Below are 24,230 nucleotides of genomic sequence, written 5' to 3'. Positions count from 1 at the left end.
ATTTGATATGTTTTTGCAGAACTGCAATCTGTGGAAGTGAAAGTGGACTCCACCATAAATTAGACTGAGTGTGAACAGCAGCTGCATGACAGACCGACTGCAACACCCTTTGAGGAAAAGCTGTGGTTTGTAACTTTATCTTATACAAATAATGGGTTTTCCCCTTACAGTAAGCTCTACAAAACCTGTTAAAACAAATAAAAAAATCCTTTATCTGCCAGCCTGAGGTCATCATATGAACTTTTTTCAACTCTTCTGTTATGCTGTTCTCTCCCGACCCCACTAAGGGACAAGAGCGTACAGAAAATGGATGGATGTTAGACTGTTCTTTACGTTTAGATCATTTTAAGGAGATGCCACAGAAAATGCTGAAGCGCCACAAGTTTTCTCCGGCTGTACTGCCCCTCCCACACCTTTGGCTTTGCACTGCTTCTCAGCTGGATTAAAGCCGAGACGAGACACACCACTCGCGTCCGACTCTTCTCATTTCTTTCCCGACATCCAGGTTCCGACCTGACAGTCACTCTACGGACCACTGGATTTGTGAGATTGAGAATTCCCGCAATAGCATGTACTGAAAATCCAGCCAGCATAAACACACAAGCTGGTCTGGAAGAAAACTCAAAGCTGCTCGAACAAGATCGCCGCTTCATACTTTAACTTTTTTCTGTATTTTTGACATCCTTCCATGATTTAAAGCACTGCTTTTTTTTGTTACTACCAAAAGATTTCAGTTTGCATTTTCCACCAAGGCGGATGTGTTTTACTTTGCCACTCTGTCTTACATTCCTGTCAAATTGCTGCGAGTCCCGACCAAAACAGATCCCAGGTCAGAGATATGAGGCCCCTTTGATTTTAACATATTCTAATTGTTTCGTACATCATCCACCTTATTTTCCATGGGATCAGATACCTATGTGAATCCTGTATGTATTGGCCTTAGAAAAGACCACAAACTGTTTCCCTTACTTAAAAGAAAGAAATATTCTGGAGTTTAGAAATATTTTCTGGAACAGAAACCGCTGTAAGAAACGGGATGGTTGATAATTATCATTTGTTTAAACTATTTAAATGTTTTTGAGGTATTTCCATAGTAACATAATAAATATGAATGAGAGAATTTTATTCCTCATTCTATCTGAAAATGAAACCATTAATCTGCCCAGGTTTTTCACTTTCAGTTATTTTTAGTGAAATCAGGGACGACTGAGGCCTAAAACTTGTGACTTGAGGTAAAAAACAATATTGTTTGTGTGAAAAGGCAACAAACGCATCCGCAAATATGTCAGTACCCTCCATATGAAACATGTTAACACACAACTCAACCCAGGAATATAAGAGCTAGCTTGCAGTAAGATTGAAACTATCCGAATAGATTCATGCTAAATGTAAAACTTCTCTGAAGTTGGGCAAAGCGTGTCAGGTGTGGAGACGTTTCACTGAGACGGACAGCTGAGGACACATGATGGACATCTGGGCCACACAAACAAAGATGTGTGGAAACAGCAAATGACAGGAAGGACATTTTTCCAGCATTGCCTTCCTCATTGGCAGCTTAATAATTTATGAGTCGAGAGCATATCTTGATTTTTTTTTTTGTTTCAGTTCTTGGTTTCTTTTTTTTTTCCACATATCTTATTCATAAAGGCACAAGGATGGAAGAGATGCCAATTAAGAGAAAAAAAAAAGGAACAGAGAGTGAGTGGTTGTGTGAGTAAAGGCCATATTTTAGTGCATGTACTTGTGTGGGAGAGCAATATGCTGCAGAATGGCAGCCCAGAGGGGGCGAGAACAGGGACAGCGAGAGGAGAAAGAGAGAGTTTCTGAGAAAAATAATACAAAAAGACGAGGAGAGTTCTTGGAAGAGGAAAATGGGAGATTGCTGTGAGACTGGACTGAGAACAGCAGAGCTGCCAGAGACCTGAACATCAGCCAGGGCAGATGAAGTCTGACATGTTTGAGCTATTGCCCACTCCTCCCTCCACTGGTCCTGCTCTGAGGAAGCCAGCGTCCCTTTCAGCTCTTTTCAGGAGAGCGATATTGACTGCTTTGGTTCGATGTTGGCTATTTCCATTTTCTGCTGCGGGGAACAGGGAGACAAAGCAATAGGGAGTGGATTCTACTTTCACTGCAGCCAAGGCTCAGACCTGCAGCACATCAGTCGCAATCGCCTCCCCCGTCTCGCAATTTGCGTCTGGGGAAGATGTTACCTTTTTCTATTTACACACACACGCACGCACATGCAGAAATATACCAGTCAAAAAAAGAGGCCCAAAGCTGTGCAGAGTCTGCAGCTCAGTCCCAGGAGGAGCCGGGATTAAAAGGGGGCACAAACAAAGCCAGGTACGGCAGGCCATCTACACCCCAAAAGGATGCTCACGCAAGAAAAAAAATATCAGACATCAATGCAGAGGAGAATATGGATGCATGCGCACATTTACATCTATGCATTTATATGCAAACAACACAGTGGGCAGAGAAAACACACTCACACAGACAGACACCTCTGAGCTCAGCTGTGTGGAATGAGGCCACTTTGAAGTGCTTAAAAACGTCCTGCCTCCATTTCCACTGCAGTCTTCTCCCTGCGGGACAAATACTATGGCAACAAGCACCACCACGCATACACGCGCGCACACACACACACACACGTGCGCACACACACTAAACTCTCTGTCCTTAGATGCATATACATCAGACCAGCCAAAGAAATGCACGACTGATTTGGACTCTGGACAAACACACAACTTTGTTTTAACCACAGCGATCGTAAAATGAGATGCAGGGAATGAAGCAGAAGTTCAGGATGTTCGTCTCACACACCTGCCTTTCATCTGCTAGCGTGGGTCCGAGCTCACACTTCAGAATATATAATATAAATACAGATTGACTTTTTATTACAGGTTTTGAAACTATATAATTAAACTGTCAAAAGCGATTTGATCGTTGCTAAAGGCTGATGACGTACACCTCGAGCCAAATGCTGTGAAATGTTTGGTGCGTTTATAATAAAGAAGAAGGATTTTGGATACAACAAGGAATCACACAGAGATTAGACGGTTAAGATTGTTGTCAGTTGTGAAAGGGAACCGTCTCATAGGTAAGATCCACAAACATGGGAAGAAAACTCAGCTGCTGAGCTGCCAGTAGCAGCGGACTCCCAAAAGGAGGGAAACCCCAACTGCTGCTTGTCCTCTGTTGTAGTTTTAGAGGTTTCTGGCAAGATGGGACAGACAAGATTCTTGATTTCAGTTTTCAGAGTTTCAATAAAACCAAAACGAACAAGGTTAAGAATATCAAGAGTACTTAATGTTCCCTGCTTATTAATTTTGGTTAATCATGCATCAAACAGCATGTAAAATATTTGGGCACGATTATTTAGATTTTTGACTGAAATACCAGATTGGCTCCGTTTTACAAAAAAATTATAATTTGCAAGCCGGGCAGTAGAGCTTTTTGTTTTGTATAGGTTTTTTGTTTCAATAGACTTTGTTCTGAATTGGCTCACCAATAGCTTTTACTCCTGTAAAGTCATGAAAAAGTGCTTCAGTAAAGCTTTTTTTTTTTTTGAAGTGCCATCATTATTATTTTAGTGCTGCAATGGATTTTGGATTATGTGATTGCTGAAGGCCGAAGCTTTTTAATGAATACTTTTGCTCATGGGTAAGTTTTGGTTTTCTGGCTGGTTTGTGAGTTTGTTACTTGTCTAAAGTGGAGAAACACATCAATGAATGTGAACCTCAGACTTCGGCCACAAGTAACTTTTTAACTTTGACTCGTTGTCAAGATGGAAACAGTGAACTGTAAAGTTTTTTTTCCAGTAACTGGACAGGCCATTTAGTAACTGGCGCATACGTTTGCTAAAAAAAAAAAAAACCCAAACAGAGTCATAATAAATACAGTTCATTTCCAGTCTTTCTGCAACATATTCCATGCAGATGTAGCCGAGTAAATGAAGGTCATTCTTCCCAATTCTATTCAGGGAAATGGGACACAAAGTTTGTGTCAGTGAACCATTCCTGGCTCTTAATGCGCATCAAATCAGACTTCTCTACAGAAGTCGTAGTCAATGTGCCACAACACTGTCGGCTCCATTGCTCAATAAACTTTAACATCGACCAATAGACAGTGGCGTCCATTATTACTTCAGTAAGCGTCGCACCGCTGTGTGACGTCTACGTTTTCCCGCACATGTGGGTCGTAACCGTTCACAGTGAAGTCTGACTGCGGTTACATCATTGAGTAGTATGAACGACCACCCCCCCCCCACACACACACACACACACACACAACTGATTTCAGTAAAAAAAATAAAAAAATTTAAAAATCTGAATTGTGCATCAAGACCCACTTTGTGAACGCAGCTTATGATGGAAATTAATAGATTTCTGAACGCACCGTTTCCAACCCGTTTGCTGCAAAGTGTAGTTCAGTTGAATAAACTGTGGCTGGACTCCAGCATGTGACCTGGTTCAAATTATTTAAAAGCATCTTAAAAACTCAACGGCCCTTTGTTGTCTTCTGTGTGATCAAACCTTTCTGTGTAACGAGCAAATGGTGGTCGATCCAACGGTCTCTAATTCTTGCCTACAGGCACGGGCAACGCCCGACCCTAAATCTAATTTTGCCCCTGGCTTTTTTGTTGGGGGGTGCAGATGTCAGACGAAGCAGCCAGTTGCTTCTGTTTCACAGGTAATCTCTCCCGCATTGACTTAATGGGTTCAGGCGCTGTAATAGAGGTCCTCTAGCACAATGGTTTGGTGCTGTGGAACATTATGGCTGAAAGTGGGGCTTACCAATCCTAATGCTACATTTTAGCTTCAATTTGGGGATATTTACGCTCTACCTTCAATCCCTGAGCTCACATAGAACCCCCCCCTCTCCTCCTAAAAAAGAAAAAAAAAAAAAAAACCCTGGAGCAGCACTCAAATAGCCCCTCGAGACCACAGATTTACAGGATCATCTTCCCCTGGGTGTGTATGTGTGAGCGTGGAGCGGTTTGTAAATGGCTGAGGGGTATAGATTGATTTGGTTTTGTTAGGCAGAGAGGATTTGTACCACAGCAAAGCTTCGGCTCTTTAAAAATCTCACCCCTCTCTAGATTTCCCTCCACTTTTTCCTCTTTTCAGCAGGGAGAGGGAAGTAATTAACAGCTACTTAAATTCCCTTGATGGATTTGGTGGACTGCAGAGAAAGGGGAAGGGGGCAGAGTGGTGAAAGATGTGCTCTATCTTCTGAAGCTTAATGCCACCATTTGCAGAAAAGCAGAGAGGCTACAGAGAATTTCTTTCGTATTGGTTGGACTGGAAAAAAAAAAAGCATCTTCCCTGCGCAGCATTATTCTGTAAAGTGGAATAACATAAGAGACTGCTAATGCAACATGAAAACCTTTCTGCATACGCTGCTACCACTGATTGCGTCAGACTTAATCCGTCCTTTTTTGTCCATCAATGGTTCAGATGAGTGCTGCTTATCCATAGCAACAACTGAAACCAAACAACCTGCTTCCAAGCCGTACAGTGGATCTTGATAAATATGTACAGCCTGGTTAAAATTCCAGATCTTAGGATTTTATATACATAAAATCAATCCAGTTCAGTTCAGCTTATTTATATGTTGCAGAGTCACTACAAATGTGGTTTGAAGGAACTTCAAGCAAATAATCTGAATAATATACAGATACTACACTGTGTAAATTTAAATAAAATCAACCAACTGTGCCACCCCTAGAACATTGAGAAGTTTAGAAATGTAGCTGCAACTATTGCCAAGTTCTGCAACAGAAAACATTTTTTTAAAGGTCTGAATAGAAAAGAAAAACAATAGAAAAGAAATGGAGCCTTTAATGTCCTTCAAAGGGAACAGCAGAACAGATGTAAAGGTTTACACATAAAAAAAATCTAAAATGTTTAAAGAAATAAATTAATATTAAATATTATTGTTAACAAGAATAATATATTGTGCAAGACTATAACAGAAAATACTATGAGAAATAGGACTCATGATAAAAAGGATGTGTAACTGAGTCCTCACTTTTTCAAAAATGTACATAAGGTGCATTGAACATTGAAAAAGACTATTTACAATACAGTATATCACTGCAGAAAAACAGACGCACAATGAGAATAGAATTTAATTAAATACAATAGACTTTATTGATCCCGAAGGGAAAATTGCTTATTCGTTGACAAGCTACTCCATCTGAGGAATTAAATATCAATAATACAAGTATAACCATATGAGAAAAAGTTTATAAAATATATGAATACATACCTAGGAGTACATACACAATAACAGTGAAAATGTGATTTAAAAAATGTTCAAAACCAGAGAAAGTGAGTTTACTTGTACCAATTTTATCAATCTATGCAATACTTTATGACAGATGCTGTTTGTTCATCAATATTGTTTTTATTTCTTTGCAACGTCTCCACAACTTGACTAAAGGAAATATATGAACTTCATTTAACCTCATTAAATCTTATATAACTGATGACGACTATGAGCCTAAAAAGGCCAAATGCTAAAGTTAGATCTAATCACTCAGACGTGCACATCCCGGTGCACGTCCGAGTGCTTCCATCAAACAAACAGAATTTTAACAGGGGTGTGTACACCAGGTATTACTGCATGTCTCGCAGGCTGAAATGCTGAGCATTCACCTCTTGTCACAAATCAAAATCAATTCGCGACGAGTCCTAATGACTCGCATCACGCGCATGTCCCCGCTTGTCAACAGAAAGTCAATAAAATCTTCATTACTTTCCAACACTTTTCCTACAGAAAGTCAAACCCAAGCACATCAACCAGCAGCTCCCAGATGGAAACAGGAGTCCTTCCTGTCAACATCGCTGACTTTCCTCCCCGGTTCCACAGTGCAAACAGCTACGTCAACTGCGTCAAGGTTGCCAGATCAGATGTCCCGTGTCCTGCGTGGATATCAGAACAGACAATGGACCTCCTGCTGCAGGCTGAAAGAACGCCGCCTAACTAGAAAGCATTCATTTCCCCTCTTGAGCTAATCCTCCGTCCCAGGAGAGACGAGCGGGTGGCTAATGAATACAGAGGAGGTAATCTGAGGTTTTCATGCTCAAACATCAAACCTGTATAGATATATCAGTTTTATAATAACACCTATATCGCATACTGTCCTGATATGTAACAGTATACAGATACTTTTTTGTTTGGCTAAACAGCTGGAAGGTTTACATAAAAGTAAAACAATCAAACAAAAAATATTCTCACACAAGTTTACTTTCGGTGTACGACTGACCTTAGACTGGATAAGTGCTTAGATAAATGTCATTATGAAATCATTATGAAAGTCAAATGGCCCTTGATATGTAATCATGTGCATCAGTTGCATAACTGTCTGAAATAATCCCTCATCATCATCAGTCCAAAAAATGTTGCCATGCAGGTCTTAGTTAAACTCACACTGAACTTTACTCTGTCATTTAGAGCTGTGTTTGCTTTTTATTTCTCCACCCCAACGCCACTTGTTCTTACTCTGCACTGTAACAAATAAACCGCAGAAATTCAGTCATCTGTGTGACATAACCAGCTGTGTTCATCATGGAAAATGAGTGTCATGGAAAACAAGCAATGTGACACTTCCAGGGTTCTGCTCTTAAAGGGATAGTTACGATTTCTTTTAAGTGAGATCGTGTGAAAGTACATATGCAGAGCCGGCCAGTCGTACCAAGACTAAATAAATAAATTTAAAAAATAAATAAATAGTAAATTTCCATTCATGTTTTCTTTTTCTCCCTGCAGCCGGTAGTGTGTTTACATCTAATGGCATCAAAGTGAGCCACAACAGAAAATGGTGAAATCTAAACATGGAACAGAAACATTTCTCACTTGAAACTTCAGAAACATGATCTCACCAAGAGGCCCTTAAACAGAAAAAGTACAGAAACACATAAATACTTGCAGAAACATAAAAATCTCTGTATAACAAACATGTAAGTCATAGAGCTGATATCAAAGAAGAAGCATAGGTCTTAGAGTCTCATGTCTGCTGGTAAAGTTAAAGAAAATTCATGCTTCTTCCCACTGGTGATGATGAGGTTGATGATGATGTTCTACTGCAGCTGGATGCATGGTGAATAGTAAGTCTGTTACCTAGGTGATCGTTCAGCTGCATCACTTAATGTGCGAACTTTGCAGGTCGTGGAAAAATTTTAATCTGGCCGTTTTGGTCCTCACTGCTCCTCTTGATTAACCGCTTACAAGCGTTTTTTAATCTAGAGTCCTATGCAGTTTTCTCAACATACGACTCAGGAGTTTTACTGCGGCCATGCACAACACAAGTAAAAACCACTGAAGAAGAAATCTGAATGTAAACCATTTCCGTGTTTATAAATTCTCTGTTCTGTTAATGTCTGCTTTCTGTGACATCTGAGTGATGTACGAGGTGTGAAAAGGTGTTTGCCTCCTTCTTGATTCCCATTTTTTACATGTTTGTCACAGATAAGTGTCTCAAAACGTCAAACCAATTGCCAACCAAAAATCAGTCACAAAAGGTCACAGAAGATTCAACTATAACTTCCAAAGAACTGGAACCTTCATTTGCCTCAGTTAAGGTCAGAGGTCATGCATCCACCATAAAAAAGAGAAAGAAAAAATGGCCTGTGTGGCAGAGTTCCCTGACAAAAACCACTGCTGAGCAAAAACAACAAAGAACTTTGAGAAGATATTCTGTGGACTCACAAGACAAAAGCTGAACTCTTTGGAAGGAACATGAAAACAAAGTAAGACTGTAAGTTTAACCTTGTGCAAATTTACAAAACTAATGTGAAAGGTTTCAGCTTCAAGATGCTTAAATGTAACTTATATTGATTTCTGTCCGGCACTAATAATTTCCCCAAGGTTAGCTGCGTGCAAAAAAACTTTATTTCTAAAAATATCTCAGCATTACATCACTTACTTGTGTGACTTTGTGTTTTTTCCGTGAATGCAGCACACCACATTTGTTTCTGCCCGTTTCTTGAAAATGACTTCACTCTCAGGGGTGTGATGATATCACACACTAGAATTAGCCGTAATGCGAGGTGCCAGAAAAAGGACAGAACCTTGATTCTCCAAAAGTGAAGGCTGTCACCTCTATAGCTACCTGCTCTTTTCACAAGCCTGTAATCTGCCTCCATCAGGTGTCTGAACACTCTGGATATAAATACCCAGCATTACCCAGAAGTTGCCGGGAGACAAATTAAGCAGACGCCAGTGGGGTGAGTCCCATCACTGCACACGACGCGAGACGCCGCAAAAATATCTCCTCTTCAACTGGCAATCATGAGCGAGCATCCTCAATTTAGAAGAGATAAGTTCTGCTCAAAGCCAATATATAGATCTAGTAGAGTGTAAAAAGCCTTGGTAATGCTTTCAGGAACTAGCCAGAGGGGTGTGCATTGTTGCGTGTGTGTGTGTGTGAACACGTGATGGCACCAGGGCCATCTCGCACCGAGACCGGAGCCTCCCAGCTGCCCTTCCCCTGGATCGATAGCCCTCGCTCCAGGTTTTAATTAGCTAATCAGTAGAACATGGGCTTTTAAGCATGGTGGTAGAACGTAGCTAAAACTTGCTGTCAATACCTATTAAAAAAGGTTGCCTTGAAATGCGACTGCAATTGACTCGGAGCCACTGATTTTTACGGTGCGTTTCCCGGCTTAGCTCCGACATGAAATTGGCTGAGATAAAATAAAAGTAGAGGCTGGACTTGTTGTTAACGGCTTATTACATTACATAAAACTGCCTTCATGAAAGCTGAATTATTCTGCAAAATTTAGTAGGAATTTTCATCCTGCACATCATGTCACCTACCGTCGGCCTTTGTTTAAAGTCCATAATAAATATTCCCTACATCATCAGGTTGCAACATCCACACAGCTTATAAAAATAGTTTGGTTCTTTTTTTCTTCACTAATGTGAGATATTAAAATACACCCAAATAACAAAAAGAAAAATTATAGCCACACCCCTGAAATGAGATTGAATCTCTGCTGTGTAAGCTGCTCCTGAATGCTGCAAACACCAGAGATTAGAATTTGTAACACACAGCCAAGAAATAGGTTCAGTATTTTACAATCATGCTGAAATGTTTGATAAATATTATTTATGGATAGGGAGGATTACTCACTTTTCAGGACATATGTAATAGGTTTGACGTACCAGCGTCCTCCTTTTTCTTCTACTTGCAGCTAAGATCATCTTTAAAAGACAGTGCCATCCCCTTGCAGGGCAATCTCTCACAACTCACCCTCTTCAAAAACTGTTCAATGCCGGTAAATTTACAGCTGGATTTGTTACAAGACTATTGGTTTTTGCTACAGCGCACCTATAGGCCTCTGGCATTAGATTTGATTTGGAAAAAAGACATCCCAGGTATGGAGTTATCCATACCATGATAACTCCAGGTATGGAGTTATCATTCCATACCTGATAACCAGGTATGGAGTTATCATTGATAAAAAAATTTTTTTATTTTTTATCAAGAACCGTCGATTGCGAAAGTTAACGGAGCCAAAGAATCTACCGTCAAGGCATGGCACTCGCTTCTAGCATAGGGCTATGAAGCTGTTGGATCCAAGGTTTTTATCAGGGGGTTATGATTTCCCTTTTTTTATATATATGCATTTATTTATTCATTTTTTTATAACCCTTTTCCATGTTATTTGTTTTCTACCTTGTGTACAGATGGATATATTTTTATTCAGCACCTTGTGCTTCTGTAAAGTAAATTTGGGTATCTGTACTAAAATGCAAAGGAGAATAAAAATTTGATCACAAAAAAAAAAAAGTTTGGTAAATATTCTGCTGCTTACATGTGTGTCTGAAGAAATCCTGAGTTTGCACAAGTGCATTTTGTGTCTCAAAATGTTAATTTGGGAGCTGATGGTGCAACATTACCAGATTTACTGTGTGTACATGTATGTGGCGACTTTTGTGTTTACCTCCAGCTCCAGCAGTCTGTGTCTGGATGAACACATACCGGTGGTTGAATGGAGTCACAAGCCCAGTCCCAGAATATTCAAGGGCTACACCGAGGGAAAACACTCAGACTGACAAAATAAAAACGAGAAGAGGAGAAATAAACACACCAAACAGCGAACAAGCCGACTCTGACACTCACTTGCTTTTGTGTCCTCTCTCAACACTAAACCATTCACCGTCCCTTAGACAACTCCCTCGCAGTGGCCTCTAATTGCAACTTTAGCTTGATTTACACCTACCATGATGATACGGCTCGGTGTAAGTAAAATACAACCCGAGAAACTGTTTAGTCTCTCTCTGTTCAAACAGCATCAGAAAAACAGGCCAGGAATGCAGCTTGAACGTTTGTTTAATTCAACGTACTGATGAAATGTAGGATAGTGTAACATAGTACATTATAGGATGGTGTGGCATAGCGTCTAATAGTGTAGTACAATATTGTCACAGAACACAGTATAGCATACTGTGTTACGTGGTATCATGTTTATAGTACATCACAGCGTAGTAAAGTATAGAGTAACATAGTATAGTCTACTACAGTATTGCATAGTACAGTGAAATGTTGCTGTGTATGGAGTAGCATATTTATAGTGTGGTACAGCAAAATGAGCGTTTTTCGTCTCATTCTTTTGACTGTGGATGGATTTATTAACCCAAGACGCATTCCGGGCCTGCTTTGTAAATCACTGAGTTGCTCTCCATATGACATTTTCCAAATTTTTTACCCCACTTTTTAAAAGATGTTTGACTCAGGACTCTGCATCTGAATAATTAAATTGGAATTAAAATAAGTCAGGAATGACTTATTTTGTCATTCAGTCTCTCGACCGAAAAGAACATTAACAGCTGATGACCTGGAGTTCAAACCATCATCCTTTATTGAGTTCCCCATTTCTATATCACTACCAAACAAAAGGTACAAGACACATTGGTATCTAGCACTAAAAAACCCATCAACAAACGTGTGGATTTTTACCAATTGAGTGAAGAAGGAAGAATATGAGAGGCTTGGTGTTGGGAGTGCGGAGGAGAGTGTTCATAAGTGGGGGGAGGGGTGTTCAGCGCTTTAATATGATGACACCGGGCCAGCCGAGGCCATTATCAGCTGGCTAGATTTCTCCATACACAAACAGGGAGATGGAAAGGAAATGCACCCCCACTTTAATAAAAGGAGACATTTGCCGCAGTCTGATTAGAAATATCATTTCCTGATGCGCTCCCATTAAATTGGTGGGAGTAGTGCGGGGATTGCCTGAATATTATTAGCTGCTGGGAAGGAGGCCTGTAAAATAGCCGTGGTGATAGACCTGCTAACAAACTGAGGCGCGTGAACAGATACATGCACATAAATCTGCCCTCTGTTGCAATTTCATTTAGAAGTGCGCTGATTTATAATCTGTTTGCCAGTGTCGCCATCTCAACACACCTAGAGCTATCATCTGCGCACCTCTCCAAGTCCATGTAAGATTGCTATTGTGAGAGAGGATTGTTATTTTGTAATGAGACTAACTCCTTCCAAGCACAGTAAGGGAGATGGTCCGATAAGTGGGAAGGTAATAAATTGCTCAATGCAGCCGTGAACAGCATGCAAACACTCATGCACACACACACGCACACGCACACACACGCACACATCCACTCACTTTCCCCTCTGCATCGCTCTGTTTGGCCCCTGTGGCCAAAAAGGCATCTGCTACTCATGCTGAAGTCATCTGGAGATAATAACCAGGCCCAGCGTGGCACCAGGCCACAGGCAGCGCCTCAGACCCCCACCACTCCGCGATACATGGGCTCACTACGCTCTGGCAACCTACAGTACATCTGAGGCGGAGGACCTGGCAATCCTCAGCTGCTGGTTTCTGGGAGGGTGGGAAGACGGAAGGGAAGGGGGCTTATGAGGTTGGACACATGCAAAGCACATCGACTGGGACGGAGTAAACTGCAGCGAATGGTTGATGACTCACTCGGGGTGTATTTAAGGCCTGAAATGGATGTGCAGTTTCCTCTCCTGGTGCAGAGCTGCAGGCTCAGTTACTGAACAACTGTGGAGGCTGGTCTACTAAAGCTGAAGTGAGGATTTGACAAACAATGCCAAGACGTTGAAATGAACACAGCCGTAACCGTAACCATGCTGGGGGGGGGGGGTTATGTGCATTTAATACTTGTGTTCTCATTTATCAGTCTGTTTGGACTAACATGGTGTAACTATCAATTTAATAAACAACAACAACTGGCCACAACTGAGAAAAATTTAAACAATTTTATTTTTGAAAAACCTCTCTTCGTTTTCACACTACAAGGTCATTTTTCAATTTATGGCAGCAATATTTTACCCGTTGGCTGTAAATACTATTTAAAGGTATATTTGCTAAAATTGACTCATACAAAATTTTTACCATTTAATTCTTACTGTAATTATATATTACTGTAAGCTTCATAAAAGCCTTTAAAAATACTAATTTAAGTCCATCAGTTCCTAGCATATGTTTGTTTCTAGTAATTTTTTGAGTTTATTATTATTACATCTTGATTTAGTTTTAAAGCAGTCACAGTTTTTTTTTTCTTTCTTTTACAGGTGGTGAGGAGCAGCAGACACCATCGTGTGTTTGTTTGTTGAACACTTGTAACAGGTCTGTGCCTGCACTGCTGCTCAATGTTTTATACTGCATTTTATTCATTGTATGATGAGTGAAAGAGATGGAGCATTAAAATAACACATAAAATGCATATTTATAGTCTGTTCATTTCCTCATTTCCCTGTCTTGCTATAAACTATCTAACTGAAGAAATAATGCTGAGATGAAGCAACTTACACCTCTAAATTAGATTGTGGTGAACAGGGTGAATTCGATCAAATCAGGCCCAAGGTTTCCTGGTCTCTGACATTCATGGTGAAATTTATCATTATTATTTTTAATAGTTAAAAATATTACAGAAAGAGAAAATTACAGACTGTAGGGACCGATCAAAAAATGACTAATCAGAAACAAAAGTCTTACTGCCTCATTTTAAAAATGGTGGATCCGCTGCTTCACTTGCTTCTTCATAAATCACTGATGACTACATCAATGATTCCTTCCAGGAAACGCAGCTAAAGCCTGAATCAACTGAGCCAAAATATCTTCTATGGAAAGAAATTCAGAGAAGATAAAATTATTGGCAATAATAATGGAGAGCAGTGGGAGAAATTAGCCTAGTTGCGTCCAAAGTACTCCAGCAGCCTAAGTCTACAGCAGCAAAACAACAGAGATAGCTAGTGATAACCTAAATCCCTTTAATGACTTAAAGAACACCAAGATTAGAAACCATTAGTACAACAGTTTGCTTTTTTGTTTATAAACTTGTATGAATCTGGTAGTGAAATACACCAAGTTTGAATTCATTAAACATGCATATAATGATGAACAACGTAGCTGGAATCCCAGTTTCCCCAATATCTTCTGTATCTCAGTGTAGTTTTTATCTGTTGGGAAATTCACCTTATAGACCTAAAAGGTTGTATATGAACCTCCATTTGCAGCTTAACACAGAGCTGACACCATTGACTGCTAATCAGACACTAATCCAACACATGTTAGACGTGTGAAATGTCATGTTAGTAGATATGTGAAATGCAGTCCTTGGATTTCCTAAAATAGGCCTGACATGTTTAAGTACTAACAGATTTGTACGAGTATATTTTTATGTACTCTTCTCAGCATATTTAAATTCTGGTACAACGAAGATAAACATATCTAAAGTAATGACAATACAGTGAGCTTTAGATATCAAACAAGCAAGACAAGAACTATTGTGTTGTGCGTTTTACGTCCTTGATGTACATATTGATATATTTTGCTGTGCCCACAGAGACACAACTTGCGCTGACCTTGTGTTACCACAACATCAGCCTCTCTCACCGTAATTCATCATCTATCCGCAGCTCTGTGTGGCTGGGTAAATCTGGAAGCATTATCCCATGCACTTCCCACCCTGATGTACTGAATGCTGCTGAAACAAGAGACCAGAACTGAGGAATCGAGTTATTTGGATAGGATGACTATCCTCTTCACAGCCCACCTATACTGAGGTCCATTATTGGAGCTATTAAAGGAGCTAAGAGGCGTCAATCTACCCATTTGGATAGCAGTGAGTGGGTGGACTATTAAGTGGCTGCCTGGATGGCCTGCTATTGTCTTCCTGCATTTCTGACTCACACAACCTTTTGACTGCTCAGTTTTTTTTTATTTGAAAGTCTTTTCATTGTGATTTTGCTCCTATATTTTCTACCCCTTTTCTTTGTGTCAGTTCTACTTGGCTGCTTTGCATTTCTTTCACACTTTAAATTGCTCTTTTCTTGTACTCGTCTCACACCTACTTTCTGCTGTATGGTACCGTTCTTTTTTCTGTCTCTTCCTCTGAGCAGAGTGTTTCTACGTTATATTGCCCCTCTCTTTTTCTCTGTCTTTTCCTCTGAGCTGAGTGTTTTTTGCAAATGTCAAACCAACCCCTTTTTGCTTTCTTCTGGGAGAAAAAGAAAGCCTTAAAGACGGAGAAATCACATTGTCTGCTGGTGTCTAATTCACCCCGACATCCACTTCAGGCTGTCTGTCTTAACTCTCATCCTGGAGGTAGAAGAGGGGAGAAGAGGAGCAGAGGGAAAGGATGAAGAATGTTGTGGAGGAAATAAAAAAATCAAGGAGAAAGGGGCGAATGTGCGTTTTTAGAAGAAAGTGCACCAGGGTGGGGGGTAGTTGGCCGCAGGCGGATTCTGGCTCTCGCTGCCTCTTGTCAGATCAACCGTGGATCAACCTGAGGCTCAGGCTTCACCTTAGTATGAGTTTACAACATGTACATGAGAACAGTTCATTATAACAAGATCAGAACAGGCTTAAACACAAAAACCTCAACAATGGGAACGTTATTATCGAAGACAATCCCGGAAGATTCAAAACATTCTGCCCCGCAGCTGTTTTAGGGAAATTTGTGGAGGCTTCACGGGGCTTTTATAAAGACAAATAGTTTGCATGCATGTATACTGAAACACACTAATGGCTTTACAATCACCTCACATCTAAGCAAGATTGAGCAATAGTTTGTTTCTAGGGGAAACTGAGGGGAAGGTTTGCATATTGTACTGACACCTGAAAGATGCTTTATGATTAACTGCATTTATTTAATGAATGTAACAGTACGATAGAACAGCTTGGAGAGCCTCGAATCCATAATAACCTTTTTTAACAGGAGTGCTTTGAAGTGGTGTGTTCTAGCAAACAAGGACACACAAAAAAATAAATGAATTCAATGAACTTCACATTATCTGGTCAGTCGGTTGAACAATCACTAAAACTCCAACAGAGCATCCAGGAACTGAGTTATAGAAATCTACAATTTTAAAGGAACAATACTTCATCACTCCTCCAGGAAGTAATTTTCCTAGAATGTTCTGAATGGAGTTATAAATAACTAGTCCCACCTTTTCTACTAAAATGAGGTCTGGCTGGTTTTCATCGTTCTATAATACGTTAGTCTTGCTTTTATTTGGTTAGAAAAAAGTCCATATTTTTTTGACAACATTTCAATTGTCATAGTTCTCGTCGGTACACGGACTTCTTTTTTCTAGTTTTCAGATGTAAGAAAAAAAAAAAACATTTGTTGTAACACAGGAGGCAGTACGGTCTGCAGTGTTTACTGAATCAGGGACGAGCCGAGCTGGTTTCAACCGTGCTGCATTTTAAAAGACAAACTCCATTAGTCCGCTGTGCTCCAGCGAAGCTTCTTTACACTCCAAACCCTAAAACACTCGCAATTTCCATCATCCGTCCACCAGCATGGAGAACCCATTCACATGTTACCAAGAGACAAAGCCATAAAACAAGGCAATAACAGGAGACCTTCAGTCTTGTCATTATCTAGCGTTTGCCGAGAGTCAATGACTTCATTATCTGGAAGTATTGATCGCATTGTGGCTGCTTGACAGCAGGTCAGTTAATACATGGTGGTTATTTCAGCTGAGGCCACATTTATAGACTGGATGGGGGCTTCATGCCAACGCATTATCACTTCAGTGAAGAAGGGAGGTAAACTTTAAGACGTGTTATCGATAAGAAAGTAACATAAAAATAAAAACATCACTCACTGTACTGTACAGTGGACATATAAGGAACAAAGACAAAATATATGAATTTTTCTTTATGACTACTGATGCATTTTAGTACAAATATGGATAAAGCATAAGGCCATTGAAGAAATGTAACAAAATTTGTCATTCATGCACCTGGAAAGAAAAGTTAATGGTTCAAATATCTTTTTTTTATTATTATTTTAGTGAGAAACAGAAACCCATAGCAGGACCCGCTGCTTTCCACTCGGTTTACATTTTGGTTTCAGTGAAAATATACGTAATTGTTCATTTCCTGTTGTACCTGGTTCAGTTTAAAGGTTTACCACACTTACATAAATTTTTTTTTTTAATGAAGTCCCTCACTTTGTATGGCCACATTTTCACATTTTACTTTCATAGAAACTTCTTTAGAAACACAACAGAGACGTTGAAATGAGAAACATTGTTTTATGGGTGTGAACAAGAATGTGTGCAGTCCAGTCTGGGAAACAAAAAAAAGGATGCCTAACACCCAATAACTGAATGCTCTGGCTTTTGTTTTATCTTACGCCATACTGAGCTTTACTCCTCCTGCTACTTCCACTCAAGATTTAATCTGAGACAAATTAATCATACGTGCATCTTTAGAGACGCATGAAGAACACTTGAGAACCTTGTCACATGACAGCAAACATGACAATTTGTAAAAATCCAGTCAAACATGTCCACCTGCACACCCCTGTTACAGAACTAAAATCTAAATGTTTTCTTCAAGTGTTACAGAAACATCATGGAAAAGGAAAAACAAATTTCAGCTTCAGAAAGCTACAGATTTGATTCAGAGGGTGTCGTAACAGATTCTCCAAAACGTCTTCCACTCAACTATTGATTTAGTTTTAATGCCACATTGGTTTGTCCATATTGATGAGAGATTGTTCGCCCTTAAGTATTTTCACAAAAGAGTCAGATTTTCAATATAAATGTGGCATCTAATCCATATTATCAGACATGTTTTTATGTAAAATGTTACCGGTAAAACTATAATGACCAAAATTTTAGAATTATAAAAAAATCCGACAATGGTACCTGTTCTTATAAAACATGCAAAAAGATTTGGAATACAACAAACAATACAAATATATGCGAGACAGTGTGGTACATTGAGTGATGCAGTGAAACCAGGTTGTTTAAACGCCCCACCAAACGCAGGAATGTAGAGAAACGCAACAGACAAGATAACATCACAACTACACGTCATCTTTTTATCATATTGTTCAATTTTATGAGGCCTGTTTGCTCATGAACAGCAAACAGGCTCTTAAAATGTTTCTTTACATCTTAAGAGCCTGAGCTATGTGCTTTTGTTTTATGGGCTAATAATGAACATCGTTGTTCGTTTTAGTTCAAGTTAGTTTTGCTAATATGTTACTTAAGTGCTGTTGTAGATACATTGAAGAAATAAATATCACTATATTAACATCCATTTCATATTAATGAATTGAAATGCATTTACTTTCTAATTTAGTTCATTACAATTTGGCACAGTTCAGAGTTTCTAATTGGAATATAAAACACAAAGATAATTAATATGTATCTACATCAATGTGAACTAAAGTGTAAACTGCTCTTGAGGTACAATCAGTTTATTATCATTGTTATTTAGAGATTAGTTGAGCTTTGAGGATTGATTTATTTTCTCGCTGAAAGTAGCTGTCAAAGACAGATCTGCTGCTGTTACAAAGGGCTAGCCATGGTCAGCAACCTTTGCTACAAGGTAGGATGAATCTGTGCCTTCATGTCGTTATTAACCTACCTTCTCAATGTTGCAACTAAAACTGAGACCAAGGTCTTTCCAATCTCTCAATCTCTCATTGTCCAGAAGTGACAGAGCGTGTGGTTTTCTGCAGCTGTAACTAATCAGCTATAAGGCTCCACATGTTCTGAGTTCAGAGACAGCATTGTGTCTAAATTGGATTTAGAAAGTTGTTTGAGTTGCTCTTGTCTTTCTGTCATCTCAAAGTCGTCTGACTAGTCGTCTTCATCCACGCAGCTGATGCTCACTGAATATTTTCTCGTTTTTGAACCAGTCTCTTGAAAGCTGAGAAATTGGTTGTGTGCAAGATCCTCCACGGATCATGGGTGTCAAACTCAAATCCTCGGTGGTCGGTGTCCTCTAACCTCTAGATGTGTCTCTGCTTCAACATACCTAAATCAAATGTAGGTTGGGCCCAGTAGACTGTCAGTGCATGCTGAGGCAGCAATGCAGTCATTTAATACAGATCTGCTGAACCAGGCCGATGTGTTGCAGGAGACCTGCCCTCAAGTATGAGGGGCCGTTTAGGACAAAATCTATGTTTTGTCTCTCACACACTACAAAAAACTCACGCACACTCAAAAACAAAACTCACACACACTCAAAAAATACTCAAATTGCGTATACACACACTACTAAAATGTCACACACGCACACAGATACTATCTTTCTCGCACACATACATTGTACTAATATGTCGCACATGCACACAAATGGTATCTTTCTCGCACACATACACTGTACTAACAACTCGCACACGCACACACAAAATACTACAATTGCGCACATACATTATTCAAATATCACACGCAAACAATTTTTTTTCTGTCTTACTCACAAGACTAAGATTGCATATATAAACTAATAAAATATAGACTCGTTATTTTGTATGTGAAAGACTCAGTTTTGTATGTGCGAGGAACGTAACTTCGCTATGTTGAGCTCCACAGTTAGCCGCCTTATCGCACTGCGCGAGAGGCAATTGCGTCGTGTGTCGCGGGCAAAAGGTCAAAGGTAACAAGGTGACCGGCTTATTATGTTATACAAAAAAGAAACAAAAAAGCAAAGAATTTTAGCACATGTTTTTATGTGTCAGAAGAGGGCTTAGGAAATAATACCAAAAATAAAAAATAAAACATTTGTCCAAAAGGGCACTTGGGGGCAAGGAGCAAAAAGGGCAGGTGCTCAAGCACCCCTAGCTCCCCCCTCTGCACGTGCCTGAGTGTGTGTGTGTGTGTGTGTGTGCGCGACAAGTTAGTACAATGTATGTGTGTAAGAAAGATAAAATGTGTGTGTGTGTGACATTTTAGTAGCGTGTATACGCCAATTGAGTATTTTTTGAGTGTGCGTGAGTTTTTTTTTTGAGTGTGAGTGAGTTTTTTGTAGTGTGTGAGAGACAAAACATAGATTTTGTCCTAAACGGCCCCTCATACTTATGGCCTAGACTTTGACACCTCTGCTGTAAATCATACGTTTCTAAACGCTCAGACAAGTCTTTCTGGCACCAACTACCTTGACATGTTCACTCTTACCTGGATGATCCAATTTCCTCTAATTTCTGGTCATTTTCACCTCTTTTTTAATGCCTAAGTGCTCAGAATTACTGCTATGCCATTTTTTTTTATTTTTTTTTTTGCTGTGACCGGTTTAGCTGTGCTTTCTGACAATAAAAATGAAGAGATATACGGCACAGAAACAGTGCAAGTCCACAACGGAACATAAGTCGGTAAGTTAATGGATGAATTCACAGCACACTGAGGCAGGCGGCTGTTTTATGACAAACACTCAATGCAGCAAGACGAACTCATGCTTCAAGGTACTATCGTAGATCTTATACATATTTCTTTAACCTTTAAGTTTGACAAAGCATATTTTTAATCTGAAGTTAACCAAAATTAAGTGTTGGGTTTGTGCTTTTCCTAAGTATTTCACTTGTAGGTGTATATTTTCCATCGTAAGGAGCTCTATATGAAGCTATGCTCAATCCCCTTTAGTTGACTTTTGTCACACTGACATTTAACTTTGCGTCTACCCTTCAGGGGACGGAGCTACAACAAAAGCTGAGAAATTCTGGGCAGAGTCCTCAAAATTTCTTTAAAAAAAAAGAGAGAAAAAAGACACCCCAAATGAAAGATACTGGATGTGTTGTTAATACCGACGGTTCGCAGAAAGAAACTGTTGATTTAAAGGAGTTCCAGTGATGACAGGTCTTTAAGCTGAGGTCTTTGTAGCTTTGTGTAAATGTGCGTTTGTAGCAGATAGCCTGAAGATACTCACACACGCACCAAGTCACGGCCGCTCCTGTGTGACATGTTTCACACCGTGCAGGGTCAGCAGAGGGTCAGTGCTCTATGCATGGAGACAAACGCAGAAAGAGACAGATTATTTATTTATTTTTGGGCATCAACAGTAATAAAATTTGATAGTTTAAAGCCACCAAACTGGAGATGATCAAATTTCCCTGTGACCATCAGCGGCAGATCTAATGGTTTTCCTACCAGCTTTTGTGTGGTGAGAAGCAAACAGCAGATCAAATTATGCTGTGTGATGTGAAATGTGACAGTCGGTAACTGTAGCTCATTGAATTTAGTCTTCCACCATTAGAAGAAAGATGTCTTTATGAAAAACCTGATAAGCCTACTGTATCCGTAATTTACACCCAGCGGCTAACAAAGCTGTACTGATGCAGCTTAAATATGGCACAAGTAATAAAATATGAAGGAATCCGAAGCACAGAAACAGCATCATCTCCTGCACTTAACGATAAAAAAAAATTTCTTAGAAAAAGAACAAAACAAAGTTTATGAAACCAGTTTAAATTCTGACAATTGTTTGTTTGTTCATATTTAGAACAGGAGCAAAAGCCACAAAAGACAACGACCCTGTTGACCTTGGTCATTGCATCGGTAAGTATTGATTTGAATCGAAATGCAAAATAAATATATTTTACATGCACACATTCAGTAATATTCAGTAAATTAAATATACATTCTGAAGAGGCTCATTCGTTTGATAAATAGCAGCCTTAAAGCAGTCATTAAACAGATTTTTACTAATTTAATATTCTAATCTTAAACGTAGCGTTGGCTTTAGCTTCAAGCAGAAAGTCAACATAATTAACTGAAATAAAGGTTTGAAAAACATCCGTATCTAATTAATCTGTTTTACTTTGTGAATTGAGTTGCTGAAATAAATTACCTCTTCATTTACTTATCTGATTATTAAATATTTGATTATTATTATGCTCACAATTTTTCAAACCTGTACCTTTTTTTGTTGAAATCAAGGAGCCTTGTGAATAATCTAGAAGGTAATTTTGTTATCCTTGAAACATCGATTAATGCGCTATACTAAAAAAAAAATTCAAATAAAAGTGTTGCTCATTCACTCTTATACTTCTGTTAGATCGACTGAATAAGATTTTAAAAACAGCAAGTGTAATTAAGTCATAGCAAAAGTAATATAGTTGTGTCAACATATTCATGTAAATATACATTAGCAACATGATTCATATGAAAAGAGCCAACTTTTTCAATACCACTGGGTGTCTGAAGTAATCATGCACTCCTTATGTTTCCCTCATGTTGCTTCAGATTCAAATAATACTTTTATTTACTCTAGACTGTTACAAGCAGAACAAACATGTAGCGTTCTTATATTTGTTTGCCTTCACTATTGAACTCATGCTAAAACTTACTTTACTCATGCAAAGACAGAGGAAAATCAGTTTTCAACCTAATTAAGAACGATCAGGCCAAGGCCCACTGAAAAATGTATATCCATACGGAAAGATTGTGTCGACCCAATTAGCTTGTAACCACATAATTATCAGAAAAGAAAGCCACATAACTGAACATTTTCCCAACGATTCGTATTTTATATGTTCGTTCATCAAGTCAATTTTAATTTATAAACTCAAACCTTAATGCTTCCAAACAGTTTTTACAAAGATTTCTGAAGAGATTTAAACTAAGCATAAGTGTGGATAAAAAACAAAATGAAGAGTGAAAATCGGTCCTCAAATTCACGTCTATTGTCTAAATTTAAACAAGAGACTGTTGGGTGTTGCTCAAATGACCCAACAACGAACGACCTTTAATGTTCACATTTGGGAAGGACATCGAGTTCTGCTCTAAATAAGTGAAATAACTACAACCATACACATATTTTGTCTAATAAGGTTCGCATGATCACAAAACGGTCTCGTTAAGGACCCAAACACAGAGGACTGGAGGTTGAGAGCTGATTTAATGGTAACTGACCTCAGAAAAACCAACCAACAAAGCATGCTGGTGGCAACAATAGAAAGACCTGATGCAGGCTGTGAAAACCACTTAGTGTTACTGGAGTGTCAGACAGGTGAGTTAATGAGCAGATGACGAGCAGACAGGGGGTAGAGGGAGCTCAGACACTGAGAGAAGGTGCTGGATAAATCAGACGACGGAGAAATATCACTAACGAAGCAAAGAAATGATCACAAACAAAAATGCAAACCAAGGATTCACAGAAACTCAAAATACTACGGACAGTGAAACAAAATTGTTTTCAGAGTAACGCCGTTTATGGCTTACTTATTGAGCCATCTGAATAGTCGACAACTAGCGCGACAGATAGATGAAAGTCAGGTTTTTCCAGTTTTGCCTAAAAGAAGCATGTGACACTTTCAATTTTAAAAAAGAAACACTTGGGAATGCGCTCTGTCCTTTTGCGTTTCATACAAATGTAAAGAGCACAGCTAAGCCCAATTTTTTTTCCTACCCCAGGCACATTAAATATTTACAACATATGTTTGCAACATATGTTTGACATGTCAGTGGTTATTCACATTTAACAAAAGAACTGGCACATTGCATATTATGAATACCACTTTATAATGATCAATAAAAAAAATCTTAACTGTTATTTCAGCAATAAGATCCTTCTTAGTTCATGTTTCCACTGATATTTCTGACAATCTTAGGTGATCTTTAAAGTTGGAAAGCCTCGTTGCCGTCACCCTCATTTTTAGGTCCTTCCACATATTATTAACCCAGCCAGGCTCTGACTGGATTAATCCCATATGTTTATATTATAGCCGGTCAAGACACATTAATGGAGACTTTTTTAAACCTAAATCTGTCCGCTGTATGAATAATTTTGGGCTTGACTGTGTATATATCTATACATTGAGAAAGATGACATGGAGAGAATAAATGACATTCTGCTCCTGAGAATTATCTTTGTATTCCTTCAGAAAAGCAAAAAAAAAAGAAAAATCTAGAAGGATTCTAAATTTTATTGGTATTATCACCCTTATTTCAGGTTGTCTTTATGCCAAAGGATACATAGGAGGATACACAA

At 39.1% G+C, this 24,230-nt stretch overlaps 1 protein-coding gene across 2 annotated transcripts in view; it reads right to left on the bottom strand.

Annotated features, from left to right (window-relative positions):
• Positions 1-24,230, bottom strand: part of LOC103463659 (E3 SUMO-protein ligase CBX4) — an 87,486-nt gene that overhangs the window by 60,951 nt on the left and 2,305 nt on the right. Inside the window, exons 2-3 of one of the 2 annotated variants that reach the window (XM_008407169.2) lie at positions 21,168-21,239; positions 10,956-11,063 (exon numbers count right to left, since the gene is read on the bottom strand). The gene's annotated coding sequence lies outside the window, so the exon portion shown is untranslated. The remainder of the gene's footprint in view (positions 1-10,955; positions 11,064-21,167; positions 21,240-24,230) is intronic. The other variant, XM_017307693.1, reaches the window with a different exon arrangement.

Source organism: Poecilia reticulata, linkage group LG1 (assembly GCF_000633615.1).
Source record: "Poecilia reticulata strain Guanapo linkage group LG1, Guppy_female_1.0+MT, whole genome shotgun sequence".
In the NCBI taxonomy this organism is placed as follows: domain Eukaryota; kingdom Metazoa; phylum Chordata; class Actinopteri; order Cyprinodontiformes; family Poeciliidae; genus Poecilia; species Poecilia reticulata.
Note: the sequence above shows the minus strand (reverse complement) of the source record. Positions and strands in the feature narration are given on the sequence as shown.